This window comes from Sminthopsis crassicaudata, chromosome 3, assembly GCF_048593235.1.
Source record: "Sminthopsis crassicaudata isolate SCR6 chromosome 3, ASM4859323v1, whole genome shotgun sequence".
In the NCBI taxonomy this organism is placed as follows: domain Eukaryota; kingdom Metazoa; phylum Chordata; class Mammalia; order Dasyuromorphia; family Dasyuridae; genus Sminthopsis; species Sminthopsis crassicaudata.
The window spans coordinates 516,009,937-516,024,924 of NC_133619.1; the positions used below are offsets into that span (position 1 = coordinate 516,009,937).

Genomic DNA, 14,988 nt, shown 5'->3' on the forward strand with positions numbered 1-14,988 from the left:
TGTGTATGTATATGTATGTATATAGCTGTAACACATGGGGTATGTATATACATATACACACACATATATATGTATGCATAGTAGACAATGGCAAACCACATAGTATACATACATTTATATATAAATATACATATGTATATATACATACACATATACAGATATATATATATAAAATAGACAACTGCAAACCACATAGTATACATATGTAGATATACATATACACACATGTGTATATTATGTGATATTATGAACTGATGCTGCCTAGATCATACTCTCCAACTCTTATTCTCTGTAAGGAGCCAAGGAAGAGGTTCTAGGATCATATTTTGGGTATTCTATATTTTTCTACTCCACATCTTGGAATCCCTGACTCTCTAGAAGGCTGAACTCAGACTGTTTTTTTACAACAGGGATTCTTTGCCTTTTGGGATCTCAAGAACCCCGTCAGTTGTCTGATGAAATCTTGGGACTCCTTCTCTCAATAATTTCCTTAAATACATAAATAAAATAAACATGTTTATAAAGTAAACGAAATAAATTTAAATAATGGGTTCCCCCCCCATCCAAGTTCCCTGCAGTATATCAATGTTTCCACCCTCCTCAAAATGACCTTGTTTTTACTATATATATATATATATATATACACATATAGTACTATATGTGTATATATATATATAGTAATATATATACATAAATTGTATTTACTAAATGTTGTACATATTTTCTCCCAGTAGAATGTAAACTATTTGATATGAAGGACTATTTTTTTGTTTGTTTGTTTTTCAATGCCTTTCATTGTGCCTTCCTGGCACATGATAATCACTTTAATAAATGCTGGGTGGATTGAATGGAACTGAAATCAGAAGGGCTGGATGAGGACCTGACTCCAGCCCTTATTAAAGGGGGGGAAGAGACTTTTCACTTTATTCATGTGTAAAGAATATTTTCCCTCTTTGTCTCCCAGAGCTGTTCTGAGAAAAATGCTTTGTAAGATTAAGAGAATTATAGAGTAATGGGCAGTTGTTACAAATGTAAATTATCTGCCACATCATTAAGAAACAGAGCTACTCTAAAAAGCAGATCAACTCTGGTCAGTTTTGAAGGAAATCCCCTTAAACCTGGAAACAGGAGAAAGAAACTGTTTTTTTGTTTTGTTTTGTTTTGTTTTGTTTTGTTGTGTTTTTTTTTTCTTTTTTTCTTCCCAGGGGATGATGATTCATTAGGTCTAAAACAGGTTTGTCTGCTTTTCTGTCTCAGGTAATCCAACTGGTTTCTGAGCTAGTATGTCCCATCTCCAATTCCCTTTGCAGGGATAGTTATCCGCACTCACTAACCTTCTCTGGCTGTCTAAGGTAGCAAGTTTTGGCTTTTGTCTACTACTTGGGAATGCCAGCTCATTTTAGTGAGTGATGCTGACTGATCCAAACATCAAATTTTATTTCTGAATCCTTAAGGAATTGTTCTGAGTGCCTGTGGCAATACTAGATAGACAAATCAGTATTATGTGGGAGCTAAATAACTGTATATATACAACATTTCCATAGTAGATTGTAAATCCTCTGAAAGGAGAAAGCACTAGCAGCTTGGGTAAATGGGAAAGGCCACCTGCAAAAAGTGAGATTTAAACTCTGCCTTAAAAGAATCCAGGGAAAGCCAGAAGGCAGAGGTTATGAGACAAAGCATTCATGACATAAGGAGAGAACCCATGTAAAGGTAAAAAAAGGCATCTTATTTGAGGAGCTACAAGTAGGCTAGTATAGCTAGTGTAGAGGGGAGTAGAGTGAAAGAAGGTAGGAAAAGTAGAAATGGCCCATGTTATGAAGATTAAAAAAGATTTTTTTTTTTTTTTGTTTTAATCAGTAAGTACCTGGAAGTCAGGTATTTCACTGAAGATCCATTTTCTCCCTTGTAACATTATACACAATTTCTGGTTATTATTCTTGGCTATAGACCCAAATTCTTTGCCTTATGGAAAATTGTATCCAAATTCTCTACTCCTTTATGGTGGTGGCTGCTAAATCTTGTATGATCCTGTTTGTGGTTTCTCAGTAGTTGAATTCTTTCTTTTTGGCATCTTGTAGTATTTTTACTTTGACGTGGAAATTCTGGATTTTGGCTATAATGTCCCCCCAGGAGTTTTCTTTTTAGGGTTTTTTTCAGGAAGTGACTGGCGAATTTTTTTCTGTTTCATTTTGTCCTCTTATTCTTTTCCCCCCAAATAATAACTATAATTTGTTAATGCAATAAAAAGTATAGTGGGGTAGCTAGGTAGCACAGTGAATAGAGGACCTGAGTTCAAATCTAGCCTCAGACACTTAACACTTTCTAGCTGTGTGACCCTGGGCAAGTCACTTAATCCCAATTGCCTCAGGGGAAAAAAGAAAGAAAGAAAGAAAAAAACAGTACAGCTTCCCTTGTAAAAATAGCTTCAAATACTGAAAAAATGTATCTTGTTATATAGAATAAAATCTTCTTGTAAAGGATTCATGTTGAAAAATTCACATACATGTTAAAATTTCTTTTACATGTAATTGGTAGAAAATAAAATATTATTTTAAAGAAAGAAAAAGAAAAATTCATTTAACCTTGTAGAAACAAAATAGGTTTTCACCATCACAGAACTCTTTAAATCATGAATTAAATAAATAGATGGGCTTGTATGAAAATTCCATCCTAGGCTCAACTAAACCTAAAAGACACATTACAATTGCACAGTTGTTCAACCAGCAAAAGCCCAAATGCATAGATGATTTCACAGGGGAAAAACAATTCCTGCCTGCAAGCAGATTTGCCAAATTTTGTCTCTTCCGGCATTACTTAAGCCCACCATTGTCTTTCTTGAAAACACAATTTTCTTTCGAATCCATATACTAATTATATCTAAAAAAAACCAAACATGTCCAATTCCTAATACACTTTATATGAGTAATCAGTCATTATTTCATGGGGAGTTCAGATGAGGCTCAAAATGTTGCTGTTTGGTAAGAAGCAAGTTCTTTATCCTCACAATACAATTAGAAATCACTAGAATTTTTTGACGCATGCAGCATATCAAAGTATATTGCAACATACTGAGTGGTCCCAGAAAGCAGACATCCCATAAATCCTATTGCTTTGGAGCTGAGACATTGTTTACAAAGAAAAGACACTTGGTTTGCAAGTGTTCTGTAATATTCAAATTCACATTAGTTGTTCACATTGAATCTTTGTGAGAAATGCTGAAATAGAGGGAAAAAAACCCACCCAGGTTCAAAGCATCCTTGTGGCTTTTTAATTGAAAAATTGACAACAGATTTTGCTCTTATGATTTTCTGTATTTGAAAAGCAGGAGGTTTCTTACAGATCTCTAAAGCAAATGTTACACTGCTCTGTCCTCCTCTTTAGGAACATTCACTGGAAATCTTCCCTTTTTGTCTTCTAAATTTCTTCTCACTTCCCTTCAATCCTTTCGCAGTTTCTTATTGATGAAATTTGTATATGCCAAGGATCATCAGTGTTAAAACCATCCATATTAAAATCACCTTTAGGTCATGTAAGAAAACATTATGGACAATAAATTGCAGGTAAACTGTTTAGAGTAACAGCTTGTCTCCATTTTCTCGTTTTGGAACAGCCAAAGCTGTAGTCTCTTTATATCTTCTTGATTGAAATTCCTTGTTGGGAAAGGTTTGGTGTCTTTAACCCAGATATCCTGATCAGGTGCAGTGGTGAGGGGGGCAGAGAATTAATACAGAAAGGGGCAGAACAATGACAGCCACCTCACGGTAAGCTTGTTCTGAAGGATGTCACTTCCAGATTTTTCAGCAGATTAAATATGTGGGTGAGAGTAAAGATAAGATGTAGATTTTAAACCTGGGTGATTGGGAAGTTTTTAGAGTCCTTAACAGTAATAGGAAAGTTCAGAAAGAAGGAAGGTTTTTTGGGGGAAGATAATCAGTTCTGTTTTAGGTGTGTGTACTTGTGGGGTATACAGTTTGAGATGTTCAAGTGTCAGTTGGACAGGTGAAACTATAGCTCCAGAGAGACTCTAATGCTAGATAGATCTAGGATTATCTGTATAGTAATGATAAAATCCTTAGGAGCTAATAAGATCACCAAGAGAAATACAGGAGAAAGATAAGATAGTCCAGGGCAGGATTCTAGGGGACATCCATAGTGAATAGACATGATTTGGATGGGAAACCAGTAAAGGAGAATGGGAAGGAATGGTCAGACACAAAGGAATGAGAGTAATGCTTAATCATGGTGGAGGGTAGAGGTATGGGAAGATAGTCAAGAGGGATGGTAAAATCAAGTGATTATTTTATAAGAATGAGGGCTATATGGGCATGTTTGTAATATCAGGGAAGAAGCCACTAATTAGGGAGAGATTGAAGATAAAAGTTTAGGGATGATAGAGAAGTCTGGAGAGGAGAAAATCAAGGTCCCATGTAGAGGAGTTTGCTTTGGTATTCAGAAGGATCACTTCTTCATCTAAGACTAGAATGAAAGCAGTAGTGGAGAAAAATGTCTGAGTGATGTCAGAATAGGGAGGAGAACTGAAAGATGACTTTTCTCCCCAGTGGTTTCAGTCTTCCTTTGACATAAGGTCTTCAGCTCAGAGGATGAGTGGAGTGAGTTATCCCTGTGAGAGCCTTGATGAAAAAAGCGAAGGTTTGGAATAGCTGCTGAGAACAGATTAGGAAACAAATTAGGGAGGCATGTGATTTTTACCTTGCTTTAATGAGGGCCTAGTTGAGATTAGATAATGTAAATTTGTAGCAAGCCCAGTCGACATGAAGTCTTGATTTTCTCCAGCTCTGTTTGGCAACATGTGAATAGGAATAATGGAAGTGGATGTGGAAGTAATCACAGATCCCAAGTTAAGAACTCCTGGTCTAGTGCTTTCAAAACTGTGTGGTTATTTCACAGATGATGAAACTGGGCCTCCATGAGTTTAAGTGCCTTGTGCAAAGACATACAGCTATTAAGTAGGACTTGCTAGGATTCTTGACTCAAGTCTAGTGCTTTATCCATCAAAACATTTATTAAGTGCCTTTTAACAAGATAAGATATAAAGTTTAGCTAAAACAATCCTTGCCTTCATGGATCTTGGGATCTAGGAGAATAAGACATAAGTTCAGATAATCATGATAATAAAAATAGCTAGAATTTACATACTTAACATATTTTATATATAAAATTTAAAGTTTGCAGGGTATTTTACAAGCATTATTTCTTTTTGCTTTTTTATTTTTTCTGCTTTCTTTTTTTGTTATGGCTTTTTATTTTTTCAAATACATGCAAAGATAGTTTTCAACATTCACCTTTGCAAAACCTTGTGTATTGTTTCATTTTATCCTTATTACAACCCTGGGAGGTAGGTGTTACTATTTCCTCAGTTTACAGATGAAGAAATTGAAACAGGCAGAGACAAAATAACTTGTCCAGAATCACACAAGTAGTAAGTATCTGAGTCAGGATTTGAATTCATATCTTTCTTCAGGTTCACTACTGCACCACTATTCTCAGATCATGTTTTTAAATATATAGAATAAATATAGAGTATTTAAAAAGAAAAGAATTATATTGAAATAATTTACAAAATATTAGTTTAAAAATATTTATAGATCCCAGTTTAAGAATGAATCTCAGAGAAGGAAATTGGCCTGTTTGTGGCCACACTGTGGGTTAACATCAGGATCAGGAGTAAACCCAGGGGTTTAGTTAGCAAGCCCAAGCTGCATGAGTAAACATTATTTCAGTCCTGATTTCATCCTCCCACAGAGTGTGCATCCCCTCCTCCTCCTCACAAGTGGTTTCTCTACATTGCTGAGTTTTATCCTTTCCATTAGGCAGGATGTCCCAGGGACTGATTTTCATAGGCTGGAAGGTGTAGATCCATATTAGGTCGTGCCTGGGAGAGAAGCTTTAGGGTGTGCTCCTAGATGAAGAGCAAAAAGAAGGGGACAAAAAAGAGTAACTAATGGTCTTTGAAGACCCTTCATCAGATGTTTTTGAAGCACTTGTTCTTTGAGGGATGCAAAAATGAGACTGATACAGGCTATATCATCGTGTCATCAATTCACACATTATTACTATGGAGCATACATAAAGACAAAGAAGTTAGAGGAGAGTAGTGGAAGTGGGGAAGAAATCAGGAAAGGTTTCCTGCAGAGGATGGCTTGCATCTTAAAAGGAAAGGGAGATATACTCTTTGAAGTCGAGGGAGGGATATGGAGACAACTGAGACCACTGGCATAAAGGTCTGGAGATATCATGCTGTGTGTAAGGAAGCAGGGAGAAGGACAGTTTGATTCAGTCCTAGAGCATGGGGAAGGATTAATGCCCAGGGGATCTGGAAAGATAGCATGAGTGTAGGTTAGGAAGAAGGAAGGAAAGTAGGAAGTACCTACTGTGTGCCAGACACTTCACCAGTTTTACCATATGTGATCCTCACAACAACTTTGGGTTGTTGCTATTATGTGTAGTCTATTATAACTCCCATTTTGCAGTTGAGGAAACTGAGGCTAACCGATTAAGTAATTTGCCCAGAGTCACATAGTTAATAAGTGTCTGAGGCAGGATTTGAATTCAGATCTTTCTGACTCTAGGTCCAATACTGTTTCCAGGAGTGTAAAAAGCTAAACAAAGCATTTTATGGAGCTTATTAAATAGAGGAATGATATAGTTGAATATCTTCTTAAAGGAAGTCACTTTGGAAACTCTGCTGTCATGGAGTTCTGTATATGATATAGTGGAAAGGACACTGGTTTTAGAATCTTTGTGAGAAAAAGATGTGAAGGTTTTCTGGCATTCTCAGTACCCTGAGTTCCCCTTTTCAACATAGTACCTTACGTTTAAAAATATTAATAATTCATATCCCTTTAGCATTAGTCTCACTTGGGAATATATCCCTCCTCTACCTATTAAACTATCTCTTTTAACCAAAAAAAAAAAAAAAATTAAAAAAGAATGGAAAGGAAAAAAAATTAGTTCAGCCAAAACAAGCAATACATCAACTTAGTCTGGCAGGATAATCAGTGTTCCACAGGGAGAGAGGGTAGTGAACATTCTCAACTCCAGGATAAGTTTTGCACCCTATTCCAGAGGCCTTATTGCCTGCTTTTCAGCTCAGAATTTCTTTTCATATTGGGCATTCTGGGCTCTCCTGATATACAGGAGACATTGAACTTCTGTTTTCTTATTTCAGAGCTTCATTTCTTTTCACCCTTTCAGAGGAGCATGCACTACCCCATGCTCTTTGTACTGATGCGGGTAGGATGTTTAAGTAACCTCTCAAGACGTAAGGTGCCGTAGAAGAGCTTATTGTAAGCTTTGAGTGAACAGAGGGGGCATTTTTCCTGTCTTACTCCTCTGGTCTTCATCTTCCCAACACTGTCTCCTTTGGGGCCAGCACTTCTGGTTGTGATTATCAAGCACCAATCATTTACAGGAACTCCCAGTCCACGTGGGTCTAGCTTCATAATTTACTTGCACAAAATGGTTTTTTTTAAAGTGAGTCTGGAGCTTTCCAAGTAATAAGAGAAAGATTGGGGGAGGGGTATTGTCTGAGTTCAGAGATGGATAGATGAAATCTTTCCCAAGATTATTACAGTAAAGAGGGGAATAAACAGAAATCAAGTTCTGGTTCTGATCGCCACTGACAGACTGGTTGGCACTGGGCACCTAACTTCTCTGGATCTCAGTTTTCTCCTCTGTAAAATAAAGGGATTGGGTGAGGTGATCTTTGGTTTTCATTCCAATTGTGAAAGTTTATGATTCTTGCTTTGGGAATCAGGCAATTTAGGTTGCTGACCCATCCCTGCAGCTGTTTTGCTATGTGACCTGGAGTAGTTGTCTTCTCCCCTCTGTGTCATTTATTCTTGTGGAAACTTGGTCTAGTTTTGTAGTCTTCACTGAACTTAGTAGGCATTTAATAAATATTTGATGAATAAGCAGATTATCAAAGTTGCAGGCAGACACAGCACCAGGTTTGCAGCCCTGGCTGTGTTCATAACCAGCTATGTAAACTGTAACTGGAAATGTCATCTCTCAGGAGCTCTGAAAAGTTTCTTCTGGAAAATGAAGGTTTTGGATCACGTGATTTCTTAAGTACCCTTCTAAATAATGTCTTTTTTTTTTACATGTTCTAAAGTCCTTTCCACCTTTGACCTTCTTATGTTCTGGGATCCCACCCAGCTCTGACATTTGGTGTTTTTAAGGTCTCTTCTAGCTCTGAAGACTTTTGTTCTATGGCCTCCCTGTTCTGTTCTCTGTTCCAAGGTTCCTTTCAGCTTTGAAATTCCAATTCAGGCAATCAATTCATCAGTAGATATTTATTAGGTATCTGGTATAGGCAGATACTTTGCTGGGGACACAAAATGAGTACAAAAGACAGTCCCTGTCTTAATGGAGTTCACAAGTCTAAGGTAGAGACGATAAGCAGACAAATCTGTACAGACCAGTTAAAGACGGGATAAAAAGGAAATAATTATCTGAGGAAAGGCACTAGAGTTAAGAGGCATTGGGAAAGGTTTCTGATAAAAGTTGGGATTTTAGTATGGATGCAAAAAAAGCCAGGGAAGTCAATAGGTGATGACGGAGGAGAGAGTACATCCTAGGCATAGAGATCAGTCAGAGCAAATGCCTGGAGCTGAGGGATGGAGGGATCTGGCACTTTAGCTCAAAGTTTCTTCTAGCACTGTCATCCTCTGTTCTGTGTTCCAAGGTTCTACTTTGTGCTAGCCTTCTTATGTCCCAGGAGATAACATTAGTATTCATAATGCGCTTGGGGAGAATTTGATTCTGATTCTTTTTTAATTGGAAAAAGGATGAGGTAATAGGCTGCAGTGGGTAGGAAATGAAATGACTGAGGAGTATCAATGTCTGTGTTTGGAGAAACCTCCAATAGCATCAGACTATGTAAACTAGGTGGGCACAGCCCACTCACCAGTGTCCTCAAGAATAAATTGTGCTCTGTAAGGGACCTGATGCTTTTAGCTGGCTTGTAACTAGCTGTTACAGGAATCTGGACACTAGGAGAGGGACTGAAATCACCCTAAAGACCATACCAAGGTATTCTTTTAAAAATTATTATTAAAGCTTTTTGTTTTCAAAACATATGCATGGATAATTTTTAAACATTGACCCTTGCATAGCCTTGTGTTCCAAATTTTACCCTCCTTCTCCCCATCCCTTCCCCTATATGGTAAGCAATCCAATATATGTTATACATGTTAAATATATATATTAAATCCAATATATGTAAACATATTTATACAATTATCTTGTTGCACAAGAAAGATGAGATCAAAAAGGAAAGAAAAGGAATAAGAAAACAAAATGCAAATGAACAACTAAAAGATTGAGAATGTTATGTTATGATCTACACTCAGTTCCCACAGTCCTCTCTCTGGATGTAGACCGCTTTATCACAAAATCATTGGAACTAGCCTGAATCATCTCATTGTTGGAAAGAGCCACATCCATCAGAATTGATCAATGTGTAAAATTGTTGTTGCCATGTGTAATCTCCTGGTTCTGCTCACTTCACTCAGCATCAGTTCATGTAGATCTCTCCTCTGAAATCATTCTGCTGGTTGTTTCTTATAGAGCAATAATATTCCATAACATTCATATACCATAACTTATTCAGCCATTCCCCAACTGATGGGCATCCACTCAGTTTCCAATTTCTGGCCACTACAAAGAAGGCTGCCACAAACATTTTTGCACATGTGAGTTCTTTTTCCCCCTTTAAGATCTCTTTGGGATAGAGGCCCAGTAGAAACACCAATACACTCTTCATAGGAACTGCCTAGGAATCACTCCACAAAGTCAATTTTAATCCTTTCTTCTCTTGGCTAGTTTCCTGTTTCTGTTTCTAATTCTAATTTCTAGTTTCTTTATATCCCCCTCAATCTTTTGTGCTCAATAATTTGTTGAATAAATGAATTAGTAAATGAATGAATCATAGAATTTTAAAAGACATTCATTTTGTTCTATTCTAAGTCTACCCTTCCCTTTTCAGTATCCAGAAAGATTTCCTTTAAAGAAAGATTAAAAAAGAAAAAGAAAAAAGTTAAATAAAACTAGTCAATGCATTGCCTTCATCTAGCACCAGATGCTGTATTTTACCCCCAGGGACCTTTATCTCTCCAGTAAAGGAAGGAGGTGGGGTGCATTTTCTCAGCTCTTCTCATAGGGCCAGTTTGGAGATTAAAAAGAGGATTATCAAATCCCTTCGCAGGAGGTAAGATAGACCTTTGAGGTCATCTAGTCCAGCCTTTCACTTTAAAACGAGGATACAGGCCTGGAGAAGGGTCATGATTCCCCGAGTCCACAGCGTGATTATCAGAGGTCTGTTGAGACCTCATGCTCCCTGACTATTTCAGCGTGTGCCTGTTATCTGCTGCTGTTCCATCTTGTATTATCCACCTTTCTCAGAATAGACCTTCAGCTTTCAAACTTTGGAGACTTTGTTTACATTTTCCCCTGTATCTCCAATACTTTTGCCATTACAGCTTGTCAAAACCCCACCTCTCTTTCAAGACCAGTTTGAGTGCCACTTCCTCCATGAAGCTTTCCTTGATCCCTGCTCTACCACGTCAGACAGAGGGAGCTCCGCTTGTCACATCTGGCACCTCTCTCTGTGCTTTCATATTCTTGAGTAAAAAGGCAATGATGCCTTTAGAATGAAAAGAGAGCCAGAACTAAAGTTGGGAAGAACTAGGTTCAAATTCTGGTTCTGAGGCTTTCATGCAACATTCATTGAATGCCTACTATGTGCTAGCCATTAGGGATAGAAGGACAAAATAAACACAAAAATTACCACCATTTGGACTTGTAAAGCATCGAATCATCTTGGAGAGCAATTGGGAACTATACTCAAAGGGCAACCAAACCGTGCCTACTCTTTGATCCAGCATTACCATGACTAAGTGTATCCCAAAGAGATACTAAACAAGGGGAAAGTACCTACATGTACAAAAATTTTATAGCAGCCCTTTCTGTGGTGGCAAAACGTTGGAGATTGAGGGGATGTTCATCAGTTGGAGAATGGCTGAACAAGATGTGGTATATGAATGTAATGGAGCAATAAGAAATAAACAGCCAGATTGCAGAAAAAAAAAAAAAAAAAAAAACTGGAAAGATTTGCATTAACTGATGCAAAATGAAATGAACAGAACCAAGAAAATATTATACACAATATCAGCAACACTGTGTGATGATCAACTACGAATGATTCAGCTCATCTTAGCAACAGTGTTCCAAGACAAGTAGAAAGTACTAATGAGGGAAAATGCTATCCATATCCAGATCAAGAAGCGATGCACTCTGAGTGCAGATTAAAGCATATCTTTTTCACTTTATTCTTTTTCATGGTTATTATCTTCTTGATCCACTTCTTCTTTCACAGATGTGACTAATATGGAAATATCATTTTATGTGATAGCACATGTATAAACTATATCAAATTGCCATTTTAGGAAGAGAGGAGGGGAAGGAAGAAGGGAGGGAGAAAAATTCATAATCTGGAAAAATTGAATGCTAAAAATTATCTTGACATGTAACTGAGACAAAAATAAAATACTACTAAAAGAATAGGTATCAGGGCAGGTAGGTGGCTCAGTGGAGAGAGCACCTGTCCTGAAATCAGGAGGATTTGAGTTCAAATGTGGTCTCAGACACTTAATACCTCCTAGCTGTGTGACCCTGGCAAATCACTTAATCCCAATTGCCCCGGGGAAAAAAAAAAAGAATAGATATCCTCTTCCTCAAAGAGCTTGCATTCTTTTGGGGAACAATATATTTCATATAAATATATTTAAAAACATACAAATTTCAGTATGGGAAACATTGGCAGAAGGTAGTATTAGGAAAGGTCTCTTGTAAATGACTCTAGAACTGCCTCTTGAAGGGTCTAGAATTTTTAAGGGGTAGGATGGGAAGGGGTTCTGGGCCTGTGTAAGGATATGGACATGAGAGATGGAGTCTTGTACACTGGCCCAATAAGCAAAAAATAAGTCAGTTTGGATGGGCCATCTAGCATGTGAAGGAAAGTTCATTAAGTCAGAAAAGAGAGGTCAAACGTAGATGTTTTAGGGTTTTCAGTGCTAAATAGAGATTTATAGGGGAATAATCTGGTCAACTGTGGGAATAAATAGTTCTTCTCTAATAAATAGGTAAAAAATTATACTTTCCTGATTTCCTGTGTGTAAAATAGGGATAATACTTATATTAGTCACTTCTTGGGGTTGTTTTGAGGAAAGTACTTTATTAATTGTAAAATATTATGGAAATACAGTTTTTATTATTGCTTATATTGTAATATGAGCCTCTATCTTGTCTGTTTTATTACATTGAGAAATGATGTCTTTGGCAATCCTAACAATTCATTTCTAGATAATTGAGAGCTAATGGTATTGGGATAGTTACAATGAAAGCATGAGTGATGTGGAAAGTGTTCAAGACTGAGAGTCAGGAGTCTTGGTATATTGGTATCATTTAGATTGGTTCAACAACACATTTATTTAGTGTAATTGATGCAAAGTTAACTTCAACCTGGACCTGGGTTCAAATAACAACCATGACATATGCTAGCTGTGTAACCTTGGGCAAATCACTACTTTCTCAAAGTTCTGTCTAAGTAACTCTGAAACCATAATTCTAAGAGGAGGTGCTGAGCTGCATCAGTTCATTGGTAGAGGGAATTTCCTTACCCAAAGAAATCTACAGATCTGGTCTTGGTTTTCATCCCCATAATAAAATGTACTGTGCTAGGCACTGGGAACTTCACAGCTTAAATAAAAGACACAATTCCTGCTCTCTAGAAGGGCTAAATAAGGATTCCGCAAGGGTGTGAGGAGGCAAGGAGAACCAGACCACCTGCTGCAAAAATAGTTTTTAATGTTTAGTTCTGGATTTTCTACTTATATGATGTGTGATTTTGGGCAAATTTTTTCCTTTCATTGGAAACTCTGTAAAATGAGCAAGTTGGACTGGATTTCTAAAGTGCCTTCTTACTCTAAATCTTGTGAACCATAGAAAGGAAGCCGAGCCTGTTTAGAACCCCCAAAAATGAGTGTAGAAAAATGTTATTAGAGTGTTTTGTGGGTTTTTTATGCTGTTCTTTTTTTTTTTTTTTTTTGGAGGGTGGGGAATGAGGAGAAGATCAGCTTAGAGGCAGTATAATTCATAGGAGAGTTTGGTATCAGTTATCATGAGAGTTGAATTCTGGTTCTTTCTCTGCCTCACAGTGTTACTTCTGGCATAGCATTGAGACTCAGTTTCACTATCTGTAGAATGAATCAAGGCTCAGTAAAGGAAGCTGAAGCAGGGAGTGTGGGTGGGGCTCAGGAGCTTGTGGTGACTCAAGTTGGATTTTAAAATGTAGCGAGATAAAGGCTGGTCATGTTGATTTTGGAGGCTGGCACTAAATGTAGGAAATCCTGTATTTCTTCTCTCTTGCTTCTGTCATATAACAACACCCACATAATTTCCCAGTTTATTGTTCTGGGAAAGGACCATTCTGGGATATATGGAAGATTTTCCCCTCCTCCTGGAGCTCAGAATGGGAAAAAGTAAGAAGGGCAGTATAAAGAAGGGTCTCAGTGTCCAACTTTCTTAGGTATCTCTTCCTTTGCCTCAAGGCCATCAAAGAAAATTTTTCTCCATCCTCTTTCCCAACTCACTTCCCCTCACCTCTTCTCCCAGATTTCTCTAATCTGGCCAAGCAGGACTGTCTCTCCACTTTTCTATTCTCTCCTTTCTCTTTCCTGTTCCTGTCCTCCTGTCCCAAGACAACTTTCTCCCTTCCTTGAATCATTTTACCTCATCTTATTCTATCCAAATTTGAACTATTCTTCAAGGACCAGTTCTAACTCTAGTCTCCTACTTCATCATTAACTAAGTGTGTAACACTGAACAACTCAATTCCTTTTCTCTAGACTTTAACTTCTTCCTCTGTAATTATAGGAAATTGTACTAGAACATCACTAAGATTCTTTCCAGCCCTTGGCAGGCTAGATTCTGTACTAGAAGGATGAGGAAGAATATAAACATAGTATTTCATTGAAATAAAATGTGAAATTCTTCATGCGAGTAAAAAAAGTACTTTAGAGTAAGAAGGCATCTTAGAAATCTAGTCCAACTTCCTCATTTCCCAGAGTTTCCAGTGAAAGGAAAGGGCTTGCACAAAGTCTTACATCATCTGTACAAGTAAAAGATGGGAGAATGTAGGCTGGGCAAGCATTATGTGAGAAAATCATGAACTACAAGCTTCATATGAATCACAGGAAATTGAATTAGAAGGACCATAAAGGCTATTGTGACATCTGAACATCATCATCTAGCTTTCGTTTGTAGGTCTTTAGTGAGAGGAAATCCACTACTTTCTAAGGCAAGGCATTCTACTTTTGAATGGTTCTAATTGCTAGGAAATTTTTCCTTATAAGGAGCCCAAAATAGCCCTTCAGCAACATCTGTCTCTTATGTACCCTATGGCTAAACAGAACAGATCTAATATCAGGCAATGAATAGAATTCCAGTTTTGGAGTCAGGAAGACCTGAGTTCAAATATGACCTCAGACACTTAGTAGTTGGGTGAAGCTGGACAAGTCACATAATCTCTAAAATCCATAGCTTCAATATTTTTTACTGAGATTTTGATTCATTCTACAAATAGTGAAATTGAGACCTAAAGACTCCCAATACTATGCCTAAAGTAACACAGTGAGTCAGAGAAAGAATAGGACTAAAACTGTGGTTTCCTTAATTATAAAATGGAAGTAATAATAATATAGATAGACCTCCTAGGGCTGTGAGGATCAACTGAGATTGTAATTGTGTAGTGCCTGGCACAGTGTGTAGGACATAGTAGGTACTACATAAATGCTAGTTATTTATTTCGATCCTAATTTCATATGTTAATTCTCCTTGGTGTTTTTCTTTACCCTGAAGTTTTTCTCTTCTCTTTCTCCATCTTCAGTTCTTTCAACTGAACAT

General features: G+C 37.3%; 1 protein-coding gene across 2 annotated transcripts in view; it reads left to right on the top strand.

Moving 5' to 3' along the window:
- CAPN5 (calpain 5) overlaps positions 1-14,988 on the top strand; it is a 151,837-nt gene that overhangs the window by 14,440 nt on the left and 122,409 nt on the right. The gene's annotated exons all lie outside the window — the stretch shown is intronic.